Source organism: Panthera tigris, chromosome C1 (assembly GCF_018350195.1).
Source record: "Panthera tigris isolate Pti1 chromosome C1, P.tigris_Pti1_mat1.1, whole genome shotgun sequence".
In the NCBI taxonomy this organism is placed as follows: Eukaryota; Metazoa; Chordata; class Mammalia; order Carnivora; family Felidae; genus Panthera; species Panthera tigris.
Window position 1 is genome coordinate 135,564,180 of NC_056667.1, and position 21,669 is coordinate 135,585,848.

The 21,669-nt window shown below is 35.4% G+C and overlaps 1 non-coding gene across 1 annotated transcript; it reads left to right on the forward strand.

Moving 5' to 3' along the window:
- The first annotated feature begins 7,810 nt into the window (after window positions 1–7,810).
- Window positions 7,811–7,914, forward strand: LOC122241694. The gene has a single exon (XR_006221928.1). It is a non-coding gene; the product is annotated as a U6 spliceosomal RNA (small nuclear RNA).
- The last annotated feature ends 13,755 nt before the right edge of the window (window positions 7,915–21,669 follow it).

Genomic DNA, 21,669 nt, shown 5'->3' on the forward strand with positions numbered 1-21,669 from the left:
TGAAGAGAGCTATGTCAGGAGCTCCTGTTACAGATAATACGATGGCTGAAGAGGTGATTCTGGACCCCTGACACAGGCCCTCCCCTAAATTGCTCTGATCTTTTTTGATATATTAGGCATTTGCCTATGGTTTTGTTTAAGTAAAGGTTTATACTACCAAAAAATAATATTTTAAACCCGAGAATTCTTATGACTCAGATCTTTGGGCATGTAATTCTTTCTGATGTAGACCATGACTTTCAGAAAGCTGTAATTTTTGCATTGTCATCTAAAGACTCATACAGCCTAGTTAGCAGTAAGACTAGTGCTCCATGTAAACCTGGTTTATGTTCAACTTTCCAAATTGTAAGGGAGTATGACTTAGCAATTATATATATTTATGCTCCAGTTAGCAAAATAGATGTATCCTGAAAATAATTTGTATAAATTTGCTTTCATCTACACCAGTGAGATTACCTGTCTAAAGGACCCTATTAATAACTGGAAGGATAGTTTTCTATACATTTGGATTTGTACAGATTATATGCAGATGTAGCCAGCAAGACAGCAGTTCTGCCTTTGACTTTAACCTAACAAAGTCTATTGTGAAGAGGGAAATACTGTTTTTGTGATATGAGTTCTTTTCAGAATTGTTCAGGGCAATGTTTACATCATGAGGCTATATCTGGTTAGACCTATTGAACCAGAACTTCCAGGAGCGGGGAGCAGACATCTGTACTGTAAAATCATGCCCAGGAGGTCTTGAGTAATCAATCAGATTTGAAATCACTGTTTTGGCCTATTATATTTTCAGACTTGAAAAGCTGGCCCCCTCCCAAGGAGTCTATTTCATCTTTGTATAGAGTTTTCTAATTCTCCTACGCACCCCTTACGCCAACCTGAGTCAAATGCTTTCTTTGCAGGCACAAGAAAAGGGAGACTGTGAAGAGGAAAGCAGAATGGCCACACTGTTGCCATTTCCATAACCTTCTATATTAATGTTATGTCAGCCATTGACTCTTTCCTCGCTCATCGCTGCATTAAAATGTCTCGCTCACCTTAATGTCCCCAGCCCTTTACCTGGCACACCTTAGGTGCTCAGCATTTGTGTTGCTACAAAAAAATAATTAATGAGGGCATGATCCAAGTTCAGTGGTAAGAAACTCTCACCGGCCATCCAGTTTTTTGTTCTTTTCCTTTAACCCAGTTGCTTCTTAATTTTTAAAGATAAATTTATCTTGTTTCTCTTTAGGTTCCTCGGTAACATTTTGCTTTCTTCTCCCAACTCCACTTCTGGTATCTCTCCATAGCCCCCATTTCTTAATGATTCCCTTCTTGATCTTCTCTCACAGGCACAGCCAATCGATCCTTCATCCTGTCCTCAACTTCCCAGAAGACTATGAGTCCTTAGAGTATAGGAGCTCCCTGATGCTGCTCCCAGACCGTGACCCATGCTGGCAAAGCTTCTGCTCCCATGTGGCTGCATGTTTCATGAGGAGAGCTACTAAAATGCAGGCAAGCACAAAGTCTTAATTGCTTGCTAGTGGGCACTCAGCCAACATGCTGTTAGCAGAATGAAACCCAATCTTAAAGAAAAAGTGCTGAACCCCTGCTCTGGATCACCCAGCCCCATATGGAATGCACGTGTTTTTGGAGGAGATTTAGGCATGAAGATCTTTTTTTCCACTCTTTTGCATGGGGCTGTCAATCTATGGGTTGCTAAAACATTTTATTCTTAATGTAATAACCCTGTCTGCAGACAACTTTAAGAAGCAACTCAGTACTTCCTCTCCCAACTTATGACATCGGAAATTAATATATTCTCAAATTTGTGTTCCTTTCTGCAAACATTAGTTTCAGTGTTCTTTGCAACAAAGTTGTTACTTTTAAGAACGTCTACATTGACATTTTGAGATTGTCACTGCCTGGTTCTGATGATTTGACAAATATTTAGTCTTTGCTAATTAATCTCTCTAAAACTCAGTTTACTCATCTTTATAATGAAAAAATATATATTAATACCTTCCTGTTATGGTGCTTGTGAGGATTCCATGAGATTAAAACTCTTGCCAGTGCCTGGGACAAAGAAAATGTCCAGTAAATGTTGGCTGTTAATATTGTTAGTAAAAATAATAGTCTAGTTGGGGTGCCTGGGTGGCTCAGTTGGTTAGGCGACCAACTTCAGCTCAGGTCATGATTTCACAGTTCGTGAGTTCGAGCCCCGCATTGGGCTCTGTGCTGACAGCTCAGAGTCTGGAGCCTGCTTCAGATTCTGTGTCTCCCTCTCCCTCTGCCCCTCCCCCATTCGTGTTCTGTCTCTCTCTGTCTCTCAATAATAAATAAACATTAAAATTTTTTTTTTAATAATAGTCTAATAGTTTTCTCATTGTAAAAGCAGCTCAATACATAGCATAAAATATTAACACATGCATTTTGGTGTTTGGGGGCTTCAGCCTTTTTTTGTTTTGTTTTGTTTTATTTTGTTTTGTTTTGTTTTGTTTTGTTTTGTTTTATTGTTCATGTCCAGGATTACATTTTGATATATTCTTACTGTGTCCTTTTTCCTAAAGAGATTAAAAACCTTTCTTCCCATTACAAGTAACAAAAAACAGGCAAGGAAGATAAAGAGAAATAATGTTCCCTAGACTTCCCCTTTAAATTTTAATATCACAATGCTAGGCTCCAAACCTTTCGTTCTGTATTCCTCTCTAAATCCTAGAATACTGCAAATTTCCCATCACTGTTAAATGATTAAGATGAGGTCAGTATGAACTTTATTAAGTCCTATAGTACTTCAGAAATGGGACATTCAAATTAATGGCTAAAACTTAGACAGTAAAGGTAAATTTGCCTTTCCATTTGAATAACATTTCCTTCCCCAAAGCTTGTAATAATCCTTTGTCACGCATGGGTCTGGAAAGGATTGTTCTGAATGGCCCAGAGCTGTACCACCAGTATCAAGGTCCTCATTCACATCTTTCTTAGGTGTTTTAGAATGCCTTAATGAGAATAGGATACCTGGTAGACCACTTTTGTATTCCAGATAATGCTGCTAGGGTAGCATTAAGATTATACTCTTCCTAGGATGTGTTTTCCATGTGCTATAATACTAAATTACAACTCCAGAGAAGGAATGCCAGTGGTTTCTGTTGTCAGTTTCTATAATATTAATCTATTTGTTGACATATCAGTTTCTAGCACAGAAAGACCTCTCTCCCAGAACTCTTATTAATATCAGCAATTTATACATATAAGTACTACATCCAACATTAAAAATTACCTTTGTCATTTCCTTGGTAAACATTAAGAGCCAGATTTGATGAGAAAGACATCATCCATATGGTAATTTGATATCTTTGAAAATCAGGGAAGGCCATTTAAATTGCTAAGTTCAATAAAATGCCATTAAAGATATTTTATTCCCTTTCTCCCCAACCAATTCTGAACCCAGGAAAGGGTTACCAAGAAAGCTTGAATAGTGTCTTGTTTAACTTTAAATCAGATATGGCTCCATTTATTTCTTCAAAAAATGGTAAGAATTAATTAATATTAATCTATAATCACATTGATAGAAAAATTAATGGAAATTTTAATAAAAATATAACCTTAACAGGATTTGAAGTTGTCCTTTAGAATACAAAGCCAACACTTTATCCACCAAGCAACTGGTCCTCTGCTACCAGCTGATGAAATTATAAAAATCAACTGCAGGATGATTCTTCTTTTGTTCTCTATGCAAAAAGAAACGTTTTTGAAAACTACAAAAAAAAGACATTAAAAATTAAAATAAGCATAGAAATTGACCAAGCCTATTCAATGTAGAATGTATATTTATTTGGGGTATTAAGGTGCTTGTTCACCCAAACAGATCTTATTCTCTCTCCTAACCCATCAGGGCTTTGGTTTATATTTTTTACATTTTAGTTTCCAAGAAGACTGGATAATCCTAAATAAACAGGTCAAATTATGTTGGGTAACTGAAGTCCAGAGAACTATAAAATGACAGCTTAGTCTTTGGCACATTAAATAATTTTGAATAAGGAGAAATGACATATATTCCGAAAGTTGGTTCAATATTAAAATTATAATGTTAAACAAGTATTTCCTGAATATAGTCATACTAATTTTCTCTATTTACTAAATGCTATATAGTACTGAGCCAGCTAACCCATACATAGTGGTCACTTACTAGGAACTTACAGATGAGTGAAAGTTTTACCTTTTTCACTATTTATTTAATATTTGTAACATTAGATACTGTATTATTAAAAACAATACAATGGTATCTAAAATATAGAATATTATTTTTGCCATTGTATTTAGTTAGTTCTTACCAATATTTCAGTGCCAATACTGAAAGTTAAAAGCTACTTTTTCTGGCATTATATCATTCAGAGATCCATATCAGAAGGCACTTCTTCATAGCTACATAATTACAGAAAAATAGCTTTATAGCAATAACTTTAAAGCAAACAAAATATCCTGAAAACCTTTTTAAATTATCAAAGAAAGAACTAAGATGAGAAAAACATAATGATGAGTACACTTTGATTATATTCTAGCAATTTGAAAATTGATAATTTATGTATATATGGTTACTCTCTGAAAAGCCTAATTTTCGATTAACTAAGACAATGAATCCCTGACTACACCTAATGACAGAATTGACAGTTCTAGCATGATAATTAGACCCGCTGGTGGACAGTCAAAGTGAAGCAGAAGCAAAGATTCTGACTTCTTTTCTGCTTATTTTTACAATTCAAGTCATGTTTACAATCAGTGATGTGGTAAATAATCTTGTCTTATTCTTCCTTTCAACTACCTGATTTCTTGGAAACAGTGTCTATTCCAAAAGCATAAGGAGATGAGAAATGAAACTGAAAATCCCACTGATTTTAGAAGGGAGCAGCTTTTGTCATGAAGGATTCCTCAGTTTAAATATTTTCCCTAACAGTAGGCAGGGATTCACCTAGAGCTGGAGGCCTCCAGGAAGTCTGTGACCCAATGGAGACTTCTAGGAGCCAATTCCCCTCCTCAATAAACACTCTTAAATATACCCCCTTATAGGGGCACCTGGGTGGCTCAGTCGGTTAAGTGTCCGACTTCAGCTCAGATCATGATCTCGTGGCTCATGAGTTTGAGCACCGAGTCAGGCTCTGTGCTCACAGCCCAGAGTGTGGAGCCTACTTCAGATTCTGTGTCTCCTTCTCTCTCTGCCCCTCTCCTGCTCACGTGCTCTCTCCCTCTCTCTCTCTCTCTCTCTCTCAAAAAAAAAACAAACATTAAAATTTTTTTTAATGTCCCCCTGTATTATTTGACTCAATATTTCTCATTTTATTTTCTTGCTGTCAATATAAAATGTGTGAAATAATACTGCAGATACAAAATTCCTACCTACTCTAGCCATTACTGAAGGTAAAACGGAACAAACGAATAAACATAAATGAAGTATACTCTGAGAAAAAAATGTACATCTTCTATCTGGAGACTGATTAAACTCTGATATTGACAAAGCCAAGCCACATAATTTAATCAGTTCAAAGAGTATGTGTGTGTTCAAGAGTTCATTCCCTGCAAAGAGACATTGTTGGTTGTCACAACTCTCTGGGGTTTGGGTACTGGCTTCTAGTCAATAGAGGTCAACAATACCGTTAAACATCCCGCAGTACACAGGAGAGCCCCACACAAGAATGATCCAACAAAAAAGATCAATACCACTGAGGCTAGAAACCCTGCCTCGGACGCAGTGAAATTTGGCTAAATCCCACTTAATGTAAGTCATCTTCAATTTTCCATCCCATTTATTTTTCTCCTAGATTCAAATGAATCAAAGAATATATGGTACAATATACTTCTCTGAAATGAAAGAACTTATGCACTGCTTATTTTGAATGTAAGATTGCTGTGCCTAAGAGTACACAAAAATAACAGGAAGAGTTGTTCAGTGTTTGCTACTGTCAGCACTCTACCACAGATACCCCATCTGGTGCAGTCTGATATGGGTAATAACGGTGGAGTGTTCTTGCTGTCTTGACTGTAGTCATTACTGTGATGTTATTTTAGGACTAAGTAGTGTTTGCCCATTGGACCATAAAAGTGTGTCATGTAAATACAGGTTTTAGAACACACAATAGTCTGTCCATGTGTAGAAATATGCGCAGAAAAACACCTCATAAAATGCTTTTTAATAGTATTTGTTGGGCATGTGAAGTAATTCCTTTTCAAAGTGAAATCACTTGGAAAAAAGGGGGCTCCTCTTTTCAAAGACCCCGTAAGTAATTATGCTGCATTATACATCATTCATATGTCAATGCAAATTTTGTTTTTAAATGGAAGGAGTTTTGAATGACACAGTACCAAGCAAATGTCCAACATTAACCAAACCTTTTATTTATTTATTTATTTATTCTCACCTGACTTGCTCTTTGAAATTGAATTGGGGGTAGGGGGTTAGTATTTATGTCGCCAGCAACCTCATATTTGACACACCATCCTAGAATTAAATTCTGAACACCAAAATATCTCACAGGAAAGAAATTACAAATGACAACAACCTTCAAAAATATCCTTAACTACAGTTGAGGCACTTTGCTCAGTAGGTATTATACTTATGTTGACAGTAAAAACTAAAATGGGAAATCTAAAGGGCCAAAATAGTATTTAGAAATTCTATACTTTGAATCATACATAGAGTTGTATACTTAGAAGTGTTGTGATTATGTTGCTGGAAATATATACTGTATTGAGGTTTTTCCTCCATCTCTTAACAATGATGAACATTTTCTTATTGAGATCAATTTATAATAATGACAGTTAGAGAGTAAAATTTATAGTTATATAAAATGAAACTGTCCAGATTGAACGGAGTGACTTGATGATACACAGAACAATCAGAGTTATTAAAATGGTGGGTCGCCTGTAGACCCTCAGATGCTTCTCAAAACAAATCATCCTGACAGGAAGAAAATTTTACAAAATGAAGCTTATGTGCCTTCTGCTATTTACAGACATGTTAAACTCGAGGAACAACTCTAGAGAATTATTGGAATGTGATTCTTCAAAAATAAAATGCCAAATATTTGTGAATGCTGTATTCTACTCAGATTTTATTTAATTCCAATATTTTAAGAAATGTGCGTGGAAGAGATATAGACAGATGATAGACGATAGATAAATAGATAATAGACAGGACGTTTTGCTTTTTTTCCAAATTCCCTCCATCATTTTTTTTAACGTTTTATTTATTTTTGAGACGGGGAGAGACAGAGCATGAACAGGGGAGGGTCAGAGAGAGGGAGATACAGAATCTGAAACAGGCTCCAGGCTCTGAGCTGTCAGCACAGAGCCCGACACGGGGCTCGAACTCACGGACCGCGAGATCATGACCTGAGCTGAAGTTTAACCAACTGAGCCACCCAGGCGCCCCTCCCTCCATCATTTAAAAGATAGTTAAACCTATTCTAGTAAGAGTCAGTTTTACATTTGACTTCATTAACAAATATTTAGTTCAAACCAGCAACAGCTTCAAATTCATTCCTCAGTTCTATTCTGTAAGTTTCTAAATTGAAAAGAAAAAGGGATAAAAATATCATTGTATCTGTGCAGTGACATATTCCTAGTTTTAAGAAACATTGACCGGTTTCATCCATTTGTATAAAATGCCTAAATTTTCAGTTCTTTGACACTGCCACACAAGAAAATATCACTATAAGAATTTGACCTGAGACCTATTCAATAATATGATAGTTTACATGTCTCTGAATGGATCTTCCATTAAAGAAAAATAGCAACCAGTGAGAGCAGAGATGGTGAATTCTAAAGCAAGACTGTTGTGCTCACTTCGGCAGCACATATACCGAAATTGGAAAGATGCAGAAATTAGCATGGCCCCTGCGCAAGGGTGACACGCTAAAGCAAGGCTGTCGCATTGAATTTTCAGGCTGCAGGGTACTGCCTGTGCATCCTTAGACAAGTTAAGTAATGACCTGTGGTTGAGTTTCCTCATCTCTAAATGGTGATAATAAGAGTCACTTCCTCATAGGATTTTACAAGGGTTAAATGCTTTAATATGCATGAAGACTTTAAAACAGCGCCCCACGTATAGTAACACTGTGTAAGAATTACCTATTTTTGAAAATATCTTTAAGATTCTTTCTTCACTTGAAAAATAACTGTATGAGCCTTGACTAGAGCTATAATTTGTTCCTTGGGTATTCGTTATGGGTACCACAGTAAGTAACCTCAGGCAACCTGATGTTTAGATGCGAACATTTTCCACTAAACTAGTAAAAGCACTAGCCTTTGCACAAAGACTAGGATAACTAAATGTAGTGTTAAAATCCTAGTGGAAATGCCCAGTGTAAGCTTTCAGGAATATTCAGGACTTTATTCCCAATATTTCTACATGATAGGTTTGCTTTACATACATAATAAGTCATAAAGAGAAAGGGTCCATAAAGGAAAAACCAAAAAATAATTTCTAATATATGAAGTTCAATTTAAGATCTAAGGATATACTAAATATTAGACCTGCATATTTTTGGTTTTCCATATGATTTGTCAAACATTCCAATCAATGTCCTTACCAAATAGTGCTTTAGTACAAAATAGAAGAGTCAATTGGCCCAAGTGTAAAATAATTTGAGCAATATTGAATTTCCCAATTTTATCTGATGTGCATGGGATAAGATCTAATAATGAAGCTTTTATGACAGTTGAGGTCATTTTAAGATTTGCATTAAAGTTAAGTTGCTTTATGTCTAGGTAGCAAATAGCACCCTAATAGAAACTAACAGACCCATTTTTAGCATAACCTAATAATCTGGTTTTCTGTCAACCTCAGCAATCTAATCTCATGCTACTTATTCCTTTGCTCACTAATATCAAGCCACACTGGCCAATTTTTAGTTTCTCAAATGAACTAATGTTCTTTTTTTCCACAGAGATCTAAGACAAATACAATTTCAACTGCCTAGAATATTCTTCTTTCTTCTTTTCACCTACTTAGCATGTCTCTATTGGGATATAATTTGAGCTGTCATTTCTCTCAACCTCTGAAATACATTGTCTTCTCTATATTATCTTATACTTTCTTGTACTTTTATTGTGTAGCATTAATTTAACATTGTAGTTTATTATTTTTTTCATGATCTCTTCCCCAGTAGACCATAAACTTCATGAAGATTTGGACCTTGTTACATGCTCAGTTTTGTACTCTGTTGAAATGATATTGATACCCTTACCTCAACAAAATGTGTATTGATGTCCTACTCTTCTCTTCTGAATTTTGACTAATTTGCAATTGTCTGCTTGACAATTCCACTCAAGAAGTCTTGACATGCTCCCATCGCACCTAAATTCTCAACTACAGATGAGAATTCTCATCTTACAAAGAATACTTCCATTCACCTACTGGTCAAGCCAGTAACCTGGAAATCATCCTTGATTCATCCCTTTTCCTTACTCGCCATTTATAAATCATCACTAAATCCTGTCCTTTTTATGCACCACATGTATGCAAATGTGCCTAAGTCTCTTCTCCACAATTGCCACATGTATCATTCAGGATCCTTCCATGAAGGAGTGACCCACTTCAAGGGGGTAACATGAAGAAAACAATGAACAAAAGCATATTTAAAAGATAGGATAAGGTTTGTGGAAACCAACCAGAAATGCTTCAAGACCCTACAGGTAGGAGCAACAGGAAGCTGTTGACAATGCAGGCTCAAGGGATAAGAGGAAGGAACAGTTACTGGAAGCTAGAGAGGGTAGCTCCATAGTGAGACATGTCTGAGATAAACCATGTCCTTTGACAGAAGAGCAGAAGTCAAGGTAAGGAAGGAGCAGGGGAATAAACACCGAATTTCATTCTGTTGCCAACCTCGAGTCTCAGGCTGACATTTTCCCATTAGCTAAACCAAAGTGGAATTTAAAAGACAAAAGGAAAAAAAACCCTTAATATCATTCATAATCATTAACATTTTGAGGGTCATAAGGCATGGGCAGAATAAACGGAAAGTATTTTGCACACCATTTTTCTCCTAGCCCTCATTTCTTACCTGAACTATTGCAATGGTCCACTAACTGGGTTCACCTGCTTTCTCTGTCACAAACACCTATTCTCAATCCATTGTTTTACTGCAGTAAGATTCTCTTCTTGGGATGAAACCTATATGAAGTTTTTCTGCTTAAAATATATCTGTCAGTAGTTATCTTTTACTCCTAAACTCCTTGTTTTAAAATTGTATAACTTTTAGGGACACCTGGGTGATTTAATTGGTTGAGCATCTAACTCTTGACTTTGGTTCAGGTCATGAGCCCAGGGTTATGGCATCAAGCCCCACATCAGGCTCTGCACTGAGCATGGAACCTGCTTAAGATTTTCTCTCTCTCTCTCTCTCTCTCTCTCTCTCTCTCTGTTCCTCTCCCCCACTTGTGCTCTCTCTCTCTCTAAAATAGATAAAAAATAAAATTAAATTAAATTAAAATGAAATAAAATAAAATAAAATAAAATAAAATAAAATTGTATAACTTTTTTTATAAAGGTTTATTTTCTTAACTTTTTCCACACTAGGTTGAGATCTATGAGGGAAGGCATTACCTATGCCTTCAATGTGACTACAACACAGTGATGTTAAATAAATATTGGATGAATTAATACATTTTAGAAGACAGATTTATATATTTTTTTAAGTTTTATTTATTTACTTTGAGAGAGAGAGAGATAGAGAGAGAGAGTGCATGCATGAGCAGGTGAGGGGCAGAGGGAGAAGGAGAGAGAAATTCCGAGGCAGGCTCTGTGCTGTCAGTGCAAAGCCCTGTGCTGGGCTCAATCCCACGAACTGGGAGATCATGACCTGAACCCAAATCAAGAGTCAGAGGCTTAACTGACTGGTGTCCCAGATTTATAGTTTTAAAAGCTTCCCAGGTGATTCTAGTGTTCTAGATTAAAATAATAATAATAATAAATTATTGGAATAACTAATCTTCTAATACTCGAGATTATAAAGAGAATAATCAGTAAAATTAATCATCATCCATTTAATTAAGTTATTATATGTTAAACAGAAGCTCACAATGTGTTCATGAAATATGTTTCTTGGGGCGCCTGGGTGGCTTGGTCGGTTAAGCGTCTGACTTCGGCTCAGGTCATGATCTCATGGTCCGTGAGTTCGAGCCCCACGTCAGGCTCTGTGCTGACAGTTCAGAGCCTGGAGCCTGTTTCAGATTCTGTGTCTCCCTCTCTCTGACCCTCCCCCGTTTATGCTCTGTCTCTCTCTGTCTCAAAAATAAATAAACGTTAAAAAAAAAAAAAAAGAAATGTTTCTTTGCTCAAGGTTTTTAAGTCTCCACCCCCCCCACCCCCCGCGGTTCTTTTTTCCCTTTCAAATATCATGTTTAACCTTGATTAGGCAAACCAAGCTCTTCTCCTTTTTAAAAGCTCATACGTGAACAACCTCATGGTGAACCAGTTCACATTTCATCTTTGCATTTAAGGAGAGGAAATACTTCCCAAGGAAGTGCTTTAATGCCATCTCATTATCAGATAGTATAGAAGAAAAAATTCTTTTCTACAATTTAAACACTTAACATTTTTATATATTTAAGAACTGCCATAGGACTGAGGTCTGAATTTCACTGAGTATCTTAGTGTTAAATTGCTTTTTTTAATTTAGATCACAGGCCCTTAGGTTCTATGTACCTTGCTCTGACCTATTTCCATTTTATTTCTGATAATTTTTAAAAAATAAATTGTTTCTATCTCATTTGATATAAAGCCAATATTTTCTTATCTGTGTTCAGATATTTACATACATTTGATATGCATCTGCCCGTTGTAGTATTGAAGCAATTCCATTTCTGTGACACATTTTCTGACACCACTTTTGCCAAAGAAAGTTCATATTTCAAAATCTACTATTTTGATATATAAATAATAAATTAGTTAACTGCTATAGCCTTTGGGGACATGAATAACTCTCATGATCTAAGTATTTTTAATAAAATTATTTCAATAAACTTGTGTGGTAATTAAGGAATGTATGTGTGTGTGTGTGCGTGTGTATATGTATATATGTAAAATTACTTATTTTTAAGCATAGAGATGAATGATGGCTATACATTTTATCTCATTCCTCCACTTAAAAATGAAATGTAAGTAGAATCCCTAATTTGCTGAAAATAATTGTGTAAACAGCAATTTATTAGAGAAATTCTCTTATCTTTTGCATTTAATTTTGAAAAGGGCACAAGCTCTAACACCTAATCTCCAGCATTTCCATTAGCAGACTGTCGTCCCCTGTGTCTGTATGTATTAACATCCATCCTAGGTTGTAATCAAATATTTGTATAATTATTCTTGGCAAAGTTAGAGGTTGCAAACCACAAGATACATATGAAACTGTAGTGGCATGTTTTCATTAGTGAATTTATAAAACCTGAGGTATTTTTTTATTATAGTTCCCAATAGGTGACTGTTATACTTAAGTTAATACCACTAAGATTTGCAGAAAAATTATGACCCCAAATTCTGATTCTGAATTACTTAATTTCTACCTCCTCCCAAATGCAGTCATTACTGATATTGCTGTTTCTTCTATCCCTGCTTATTCTACTATATATTTAAGGGTTAGATAATTTGGTTTATTCAACAGTTCCCTAACTGAAATGAAGTATATCCATCTAATCTTTCCAATATGATTATATTTTCCACAAAGGCAAGGCAATGTCTTATGTCCCTTACATCTCTCATGATTTCTAGCACAGTTCTGGACATGAACAAATATTCAATAATTACATATCATTTACTCCTTATATTTATTCAACCCTAACTGATTGTACAATCCTATTTATTCAATCCTAACTAAATTATACAATTTAGTTAACGATGCTGGAGGTGATAAACTAAAATCAAACCTCTGGCATTTACTCCAGGAAAAACTTAAGAATCATTTACTTAGGGAATCTATTTTGCCAGGTCTTTACTTGGTGTTAGATGTGATCAATATATCCTGACTACTAATGGGAGTAATAAGATTACTTTCATTATCAACCTCAAGACTTCAAGAATGAAAGGAAGTAGAATCTTGAAGCCAGGTGCTACAGGCCACGGGGGCAGGGGAAGCAGAAGATGGGCCTTCTGTCTTGCGATACTCACCTGCGTGGTATAGGTAATGATGGGCGACTAGGTCCACAGCCTGCGGAGAAAACATTGCAATTCCAAAATGTGAGGGTTCTGACTTTTATTTCTACTTGTGTTATCATAGATTCGATTACAATCTCAAATAAATAAATAAATATTTATTTATTATTGTTAAATTTATACACTGTGTTAAAATTTTATGGAGTATTATTTTTTTTTTCAATTTTAGATTCTTTGACCGTCTGGATATTTGGTGGAGCAAATGCTTTTATCCTTAACCTGATTTTGATAATGACTGCAGAGTAAAAATTGATGTTCTAAAGACATATCTATCTATAGTGCCTTTTATTACAAAATCAACATCCCAGTCTTAGGTAATCTTCTCTGTTTTAAAAATGAATCTAAATATTAGGTCCTGGGGAAGAACAACATTTGGGGGGAAAATCCTAAAATATAGCAGCTAATGTTAATACCAATATTTGCTTATCTACAAGTCTTAAAAGGAAAAGGTTTTCCTACCATTATAAGATGTTACAGTGTTAATCTACATTTCAATAAGATATTTAAAGGCAATTCTAGAACTGTCAAGGAACTGCTCTTAAGCTTGAGAGAAACCTACAAAGAAATGCTGACAGTTTCATTTTATGTGACATGAAAGCATTATTTTATCAAGAAAATGTTATTAGTTCCTCAGACATTTGACTACTTTACACTGCAGATTCTCAGAAAGTTCCACAGATGCTCTATAGTGCATGGTGCTAAAATATTACCTATGTAAAATATCCTGAGATATAAAATTTAAAAAGTGGTCTTAATAAGCAAGGTTTCCTTTATTTCACTTGGTTCTATCTCAAAATTATAGCAAAGTCAGAAGCTTTGAATAAAGCACTCATATTTGAAAATCCCAAACTTTGAAGGAGGGATTTAAAAGTACAGCAAAACCTTGGTTTGTGAGCATAATTCGTTCTGGGAACATGCTTGCAATTTAAAGCACTTGTGTATCAAAGCAAATTTTCCCATAAGAAATAATGGAAACTCAGATGATTTGTTCCATAACACAAAAATATTCATATAAAAATGATTAAATGTTGTAATATAATACAAAACAATAAAGAACATATAAAATATAAGGAAAAATAAACAAATTGATCTGTACTTACCTTTGAAAACCTTTGTGGCTGATGTGAGGGAGACAAGAGAGAGGAGTGTTAGTATGTAGGACGAATTTCACTATCACTAACGGAATCACTGCTATCTGTTGGCTCAATGGAATCTTTTTCTCTTCATGCAGCTTTAACAAGGAACCTATCCTATGACCTAGAATGAAGCAAAACATTGCTAAACTTACTATTGTATAGAAAAGCAAAAAGTGTCCATAGGTGCTTTGAAGTGACAAAAAATAGATTAGTGCCAGTTTTAGCACCTTCCAATATTCTGAAAAATCGCTGATTTCTGCCAAACACCATGGCCTGAGACCGAGCATTGAGTATGGGAGATGATCACCCACAATCCTGCAGCAATAGAGAGAGAGAGAGAGAGAGAGAGAGAGAGAGAGAAGATCCACTGGCTCAGTTGTGATCATGTGATGTTTGGCATCACGTACTACTCATATTGCAAGACATCGCTCGTTTATCAAGCTAAAGTTTATTAGAAATGTTTGTTCATCTTGTGCAACACTCACAGAACAAGTTACTCACAATCCAAAGTTTTACTATATATGTGAAATTATGTTTAAATGTTTGTTAAAGATTTACAAACGAGGGGAGTCAAATCACAAGCAACGTGTGGATATTACTATACAGGCTTGTGTAATAAGGGAATGTACTGCATTCCTGGTTCTCATATGTTTCTGAAAATAAGAAGAGTTTTTCTGAGTCAGCAAAGAATTTTTGACCCAGATACCCCACAGTTCTACAGGTTTAGTCACAAAGGAGCCAAGATAACCTTTTTTTATTATTATTTTTTTAATGTTTTTCTTTAAGAGAGGGAGACACAGAATCTGAAGTAGGCTCCAGGCTCTGAGCTGCCAGCACAGAGCCCAACGCGGGGCTCGAACTCATGAACAGTGACATCATGACCTGAGCCAAAGTCGACGCTCAACCGATTGAGCCACCCAGGTTCCCCAAAGATAACATTTCTTTTCTTATTATTTTGTACCTCTTTTCTTTTCCTATTCTATCCCTTATTGCACTATTTCCCAAAGTATAGCAAGCTTACCACTGATGGTTGACAAGATTAGTTGAGGCAATGCATGAATAGATTTTATTATTTTAAAGTTGAAATAATTGCACATTCACTTTAACATGCATTATATAAAAGAGAATCGACACATTAAAAATACCTTAGATACTATTGCTAGGGACTATGGGCAATATTTAAGTAATATTTAAGATTTTGAAAAGGAACTAATTTAAAGAAAGATATTAAATAAGAACTAGAATAGATGGCACATAATTATGACAAAAAGTGAAGGTGGGACAGAAAAGTCTAAAATAGAGGAGACACTGTCCATGGTACTCATTGTTCTCATTCTTCTCAAAGATCTATTATCTCATTCTGAACCCAAGTAAACCTTTCACCCTTTGAAAGGTTCTGATCTGCCCTAAAAATATCTTCAAGCATCCAGCAACACTGTATTCCAAAGCAAGCCTTATACTAAGTCATTAAGTCTGATGTCAACTGTTGTGTGATAGTAGGAACTAAATACCAGTAAAATATCTTGTCTTTCATCTTCTCCATCAATGAAAACTATTAATTTTCCTTTTTAAAGCACGTTCCTCTATATGTGCTATGTAAATCTTCCTTTCCACCTTGGTCTTGCAGTTTTATTTTTAACTATTAATTAATCAAAAGTGCAAGGAAGAGGGATTTTATTTATTTATTAAGGAAACTTACATCCCTAACTCATTTACATATTCTTCCATAACTTCTACTGATGCATTCTAACACCTATCAATGACTTCCCTACAGATTAACCATTTTTAAAAAGCTCTTTTCCTGAAGCTCATTAAGTATTTTAACATATCTGTTTAGAGCACTTGCTATATCCCAAGCTTTATGCTAAATACATAGATTATCTCATTTATATCACCTCCTTATGCCAAGGCTACTAAATACAGATGAGAACAACGAGATAATAAAACATCAAAGGTCTTGTGGTCACTCTAGGAATCATACTGATTTCAGCTTCCTTGGCTTTTGCCACTGCATCACATTGTTTTTATATACAAATCTGATATCAAGACTTACAGTGAATCTTCTTTCATATTTCTCTTCAGCATGTGACAGCATTAATCACTCTCTCAATTTTGAATGACTATTTTGCTTGATCTTGTCATGCTCCCCCCTATTGATTTCTTTTTAATTTTTCTCAAAAATTGCATTCTCCTTTGCTAATTCATCTGCTTTTTAATGCTCTTATGAATGAGACTTGCACAAGGTAGCATAGTTGACCTATTTCTATGTTCTACTTATATATTCATTATTTAGCATGTCTTTAATATCAACTCAACACTTGGGGCAATAGAATGTAAATATTATGAAAACATAGCTATTACCCTTTGCAAATCACTAGTGTGTTTTTCTCTACTAGCTTGAGATACAAGATAATATCCTATTTTGTTTTTAAATTAATGAATTGTGTTTATATATTTAGTAGAAAATATAGCTACTGCTTATCTTGTTTAACTGTGCTTTCAAATACCAGAATGGAGAAAGGGAGAAGACCATTCACAAAGAGAGAAGAAAGATCATTTTTTCAATGGCAACTGTGTTATTACTAGCTCTGGTGCATACTCAGGTCAAATGGCACTCCAATGTGTGCTACTGAAGTTAAGATTTAAATTAATATTAATATTAGTTTATGCTCAAAAGTTTACTATTCTTCCATAAATGTAAACACTAAGCAAGAGTCTCAGGGCCTTCTGCCTCACCCAATATGAACCTTTAAACTCAGGTAATCTCTTTAGATCGCAACTTCTCCTATGAATATTTCTTCTCGAAGGATTTAATATGCTTTCCAGGACAGCAAAAATTAATTAGAAATGTTATAGTCAATGTATAGAGAAGATTAATGAGTATTGGTTCTAAAAAAAAGAATGGCTTAGGGTCTTCACCACTGCTTCTTAAGAAGCTCAGGGACCATTATGCAAATAAAACAAATTTACTTCCAAATAACACAGAGGATTGGTAAAGACAAACCATATTTCTGTGAGGCAATGGGATCCATCCCATGCTCCATGTTGAGGGAAGAATCAAAGAATCTCTGTTTCACTATGATACATTGTATTTGCTTAGTATCTCTTCGCATTTTCTCTTGAAAATAAAAAAATAGTCTCTTTTCATTAGGTATCCTATTAGAATTTGTACATTAAGTAAGGAGTGCTTGTATAAATAGAGAAAAACATTGTTATTTCACCTTCTGGCCCCAGACATTTTCTCTAATGTGATAACAAGCTTTGATTAGGAAACACTTCACACACAAACTCTATTATGAACCAGGTAAAGAAATAATAGATAAAATGCTCAGTTTGTGAAGTAAAAATGAATTAGAACATGAAGGAGGAGAGTAAAAGAAGAGAGAGTTTTTGAGAGAAGAGGACAAGTCATGGAGCTTGCTGAAAAACTAGAGCCTGTGGAGGAATATTGCTTATTCAAAGTTTCTAGTCATAGAAGAATCTGAGTACTTTTAAGAAATGGGATGTCTAATTATTCAAACGTAATTGTTTTGAAATTCTTTCACATAAACTTCTACTCTCATCCCCATCCTTAAGACAATTCTCCTAACCCAGCAGCTTGTGCCAGGAGAATTTGGGAAAATGACTCAGTTTAGGTTCCTTCAAAAGTAAAGCCTACCTGGACAAATACTTGTGTCCAGGTAGTTTATTTATTTAAGATGTGATTCAAAGAAGGAGAAGTTGGTGCACCTGGGTGGCTCAGTCTGTTGGGCGTCCAACGTCGGCTCAGGTCATGATCTCTCTGTCCATGAGTTCAAGCCCCACATTGGGCTCTGTGCTGACAGCTCAGACCCTGAAGCCCGCTTCTGATTCTGTGTCTTTCTTTTTGCCTCTCCCTCATTGACACTTTATCTCTCTCTCTCCCTCAAAAAAATAAACATTAAAAAATTTTAATAAAAAAAGGAGAAGTGAAGAAATGGGGAGAATGAGAAAAGGAAAGAGGACAACAGCATAATGGCACATCATCAAGATCCTTAGTAGGCCTTCATTCCTTCATGGTCTGGGAGAAATGTGCAAATTGCCCTGAAACACAGGAGTCTGGAGTCCTCTGACTACTGGTTCCTGATTCCCATCGGTTGAGGGTCATCCCCAGAGGTGTTAGGTCTGTTCTAATCATGGACTACACTTATGTCTGGGTTAGTGAGCTCCAAAATCATCAAAGATGATCTTGCCACAGAAAGCAGAAAAACACAGTGAGTGCCTGGGATGGGAAAACGGCAGCTTCCAGCAAGGTAAAATATACTTTCAGTGGCTAAAATCTGACATGGGCTTCAGAGGTAAGTTAGAATGAGTGAAGTTACCATTGTATGATACAATATGGAATAAAAGACCAAGCATCAGGACATGAAATGAGTTCATGCAAAAGCAAAAATTCAGAACTTTATGGGTCTAGAGGAAATGTCAAGGTCACCACTATCTCCAAACATTTATGGAGAATTTTATTAAAATGCTGGATCTTGGGGCGCCTGGGTGGCTCGGTCGGTTAAGCGTCTGACTTCAGCTCAGGTCATGATCTCACAGACCGTGAGTTCGAGCCCCGTGTCAGGCTCTGGGCTGATGGCTCAGAGCCTGGAGCCTGCTTCCGATTCTGTGTCTCCCTCTCTGTCTGCCCCTCCCCGTTCATGCTCTGTCTCTCTCTGTCTCAAAAATAAACGTAAAAAAAAAAATTTAAAAAAAAATGCTGGATCTCCACCACCTTACCCATCATGGTAGGCAATTATGAGCATCTCCTTTAGGTGACATTCAGGTTACCACGTTGAGTTCACAGGTAGTCGTTTTCTTCAGACAACTCTTGAGAGCAGTAATCTCCTCTATTCAAAATAGATGAAAGACTGATTTGGGGGAATAAGGTTTCTAAATTTATTATATGTTTAAAATATTAATTATTAATATAATTATAATTATTATAAATTATTAATAAATCTGAGTGCCAAGAACTATTTTTGACTCCTTATAGAATTACCACTACATATCTCACGAAAGCACACTATAAGCAGTTTACATTATAGTTACTGTTTTTCTGAAATAATAATAAATAGCAATTATTGAGCCTTCCTCAAGTGCTACCAATCTTCTAAATGTTTTCCATGTGTTAACTCATTTAATTCTCACAACAATACTCTGAGGTAGATGCTATTATTACTCCTATGTTTCAGATATGAAAATTATGACACAATGATATTAAGTAATTTGCATAAATTCATCAGCTAATCACTGACAGAGCTGGAATTTAAGCCTGAGAGTCAGGGTAAAATCCAACCTTTAGAGCACTAAACATTATGCCTTTTGGGACAAGACACAAAGTTCTTAGAAATCAAGATCCAAAGTACTGTCTATAGCATAAGTTGATTACATTGCAACAAATTTTTTAAAGAAAAAAACCTAGTAAATTTTGTTTCATAAATACAAATTAATTTTTAAAATGATCTAATATACTTCACCAGATATGCATGAAGAGCACACTTTAGATTTTATTCATTTTTTTAAATTTAATAATACAAACTAGGTCAAGCACCTTTGTTAATTAACTCTATTTCATTAAAATTATGACCTCTGGTTAAAAATGCCTTCATTCTTGTGTGTTAAATTTATGTGGATGGTCCATAAACAGTCCCTAATTAGTCACATGTGTATTCAGATGTGGGCTTGTGTGTTATAAACTAACACTGAAGTGTATAAGGAACTGTCAGTCAGATCAAAAGTCAACTGAAAATCATCCCGTTTGCAAAGCTGAGAGCCTGTCACAGTTAGTTAGTCATAAATGTTTAAAACAGCAACCAAACTTTTATTCTAATTGAGCATGAGTTGAAAGGCTACCCACTTTGATGTCTTTGCTTTTATCATTTGTATATAACTAAAAAACTACTATTATGCTTTTTTTTTCAATCCCCCCTTGGAGTGGTAGACATTACTTAGTTCTGAAAATATACAGGTAGATCAATCTATAATTGCAGGGCCTCTGTACAGTTTCCAGTTAGGCCTATAATCATCCACGTGCAAGAGTTCAAAAGTAAAATCTTCCCTCCTTTTTCTCTATTTGATCTCTTTCTCCACGCATTTGTGATTCAGGACATAAGGAACACATCTTTGCAATAATATTTAGAGAACCATCATTTAAAGTGTAATAGTCTGCTTATCCCACTTTCTTCTGCCTTCCGCAGACACGAATCAAATAATAGACTTTTGTTAATATTACACATTTTATCAGTAAAATTTAATGGCATTAATGTTCCCATTCTAGGGATTTACATATTGAGACGCAGAAGTGAAATGACCATTAAGGCCCTAGAGCAAGCCATCTGGCAGTATGGCAAAGATTTCAAAGTGCCATGCCTATACCCATTTCCACTCTTTTATTTTTAATTTCAACAAAACTCCGGCATTCAGAGTCATTATCCTATAATTTTATGGCCAACACATTACTGGTTGGGATAGCTAATGCTGGAAACACTCTTTAGTCTCCCCAGAGGACTGGACTGTAACTGTTGCCATGCATTTCACTTTTTCTGCTGTAAGCTCCTCAATAAGTTATTATTTTTATTGAAATAGTCAAATATCCTTCAAAGATATTTAAATAATAAGAAAAAATATGTATATTTACATACATAGTTACCATTTTCTCTTCTCTTTATTCTTTTGTGTAAGTCTCAATTTTCATCCACCATTTTCCTTCTAAAAGACTTACTGTAATATATCATGTAGGGCACATCTGCTGGTGATGAATTTCTTCAGGTTTTACATGTCTGAATATGTCTTTATCTGCCTTCAGTTTGGGAAAATATATATGCCCCTTTTGAAATTCTATTTCTTTTAATGTTTACTTACTTTTTTGAGAGAGAGAGAAAGAGTGAATGCACAGGGGAGGGACAGAGACAAAGAGAGGGAGAGAGAATACCAAGTTAGGCTCTACACTGTAAGGACAGAGGGCTCTATCCCAGGAACCCTGAGATCATGGCCTGAGCTGATACCAGAGCCAGACTCTCAACGGACAGAGCCACTCAGGCACCCACCACTTTTAAAATTCTAAATTGGCAAATCTTTAGTTTTCAGTACTGCAAAATGTGGTTCCATTATCTTCTCACTTGCTTTGTTCAGAAAAAAAAAATGTCATTTTGATCTTTGTTCCTCTCTGTGTAACATGTCTTTTTTTTTCCTGAATATTTTTAAGAGTTGCTTTTTATACAGATTTTGAAGAATTTTATTATGATATGCCTTAGTATTTTTTTTTTCATGTTTCTTATGTTTGGAGTTCTCTGAGCTTCCTTGATTTGTGAACTTACTGTTTTCATTAAGTTTGGAAAACTTGGGGCCATT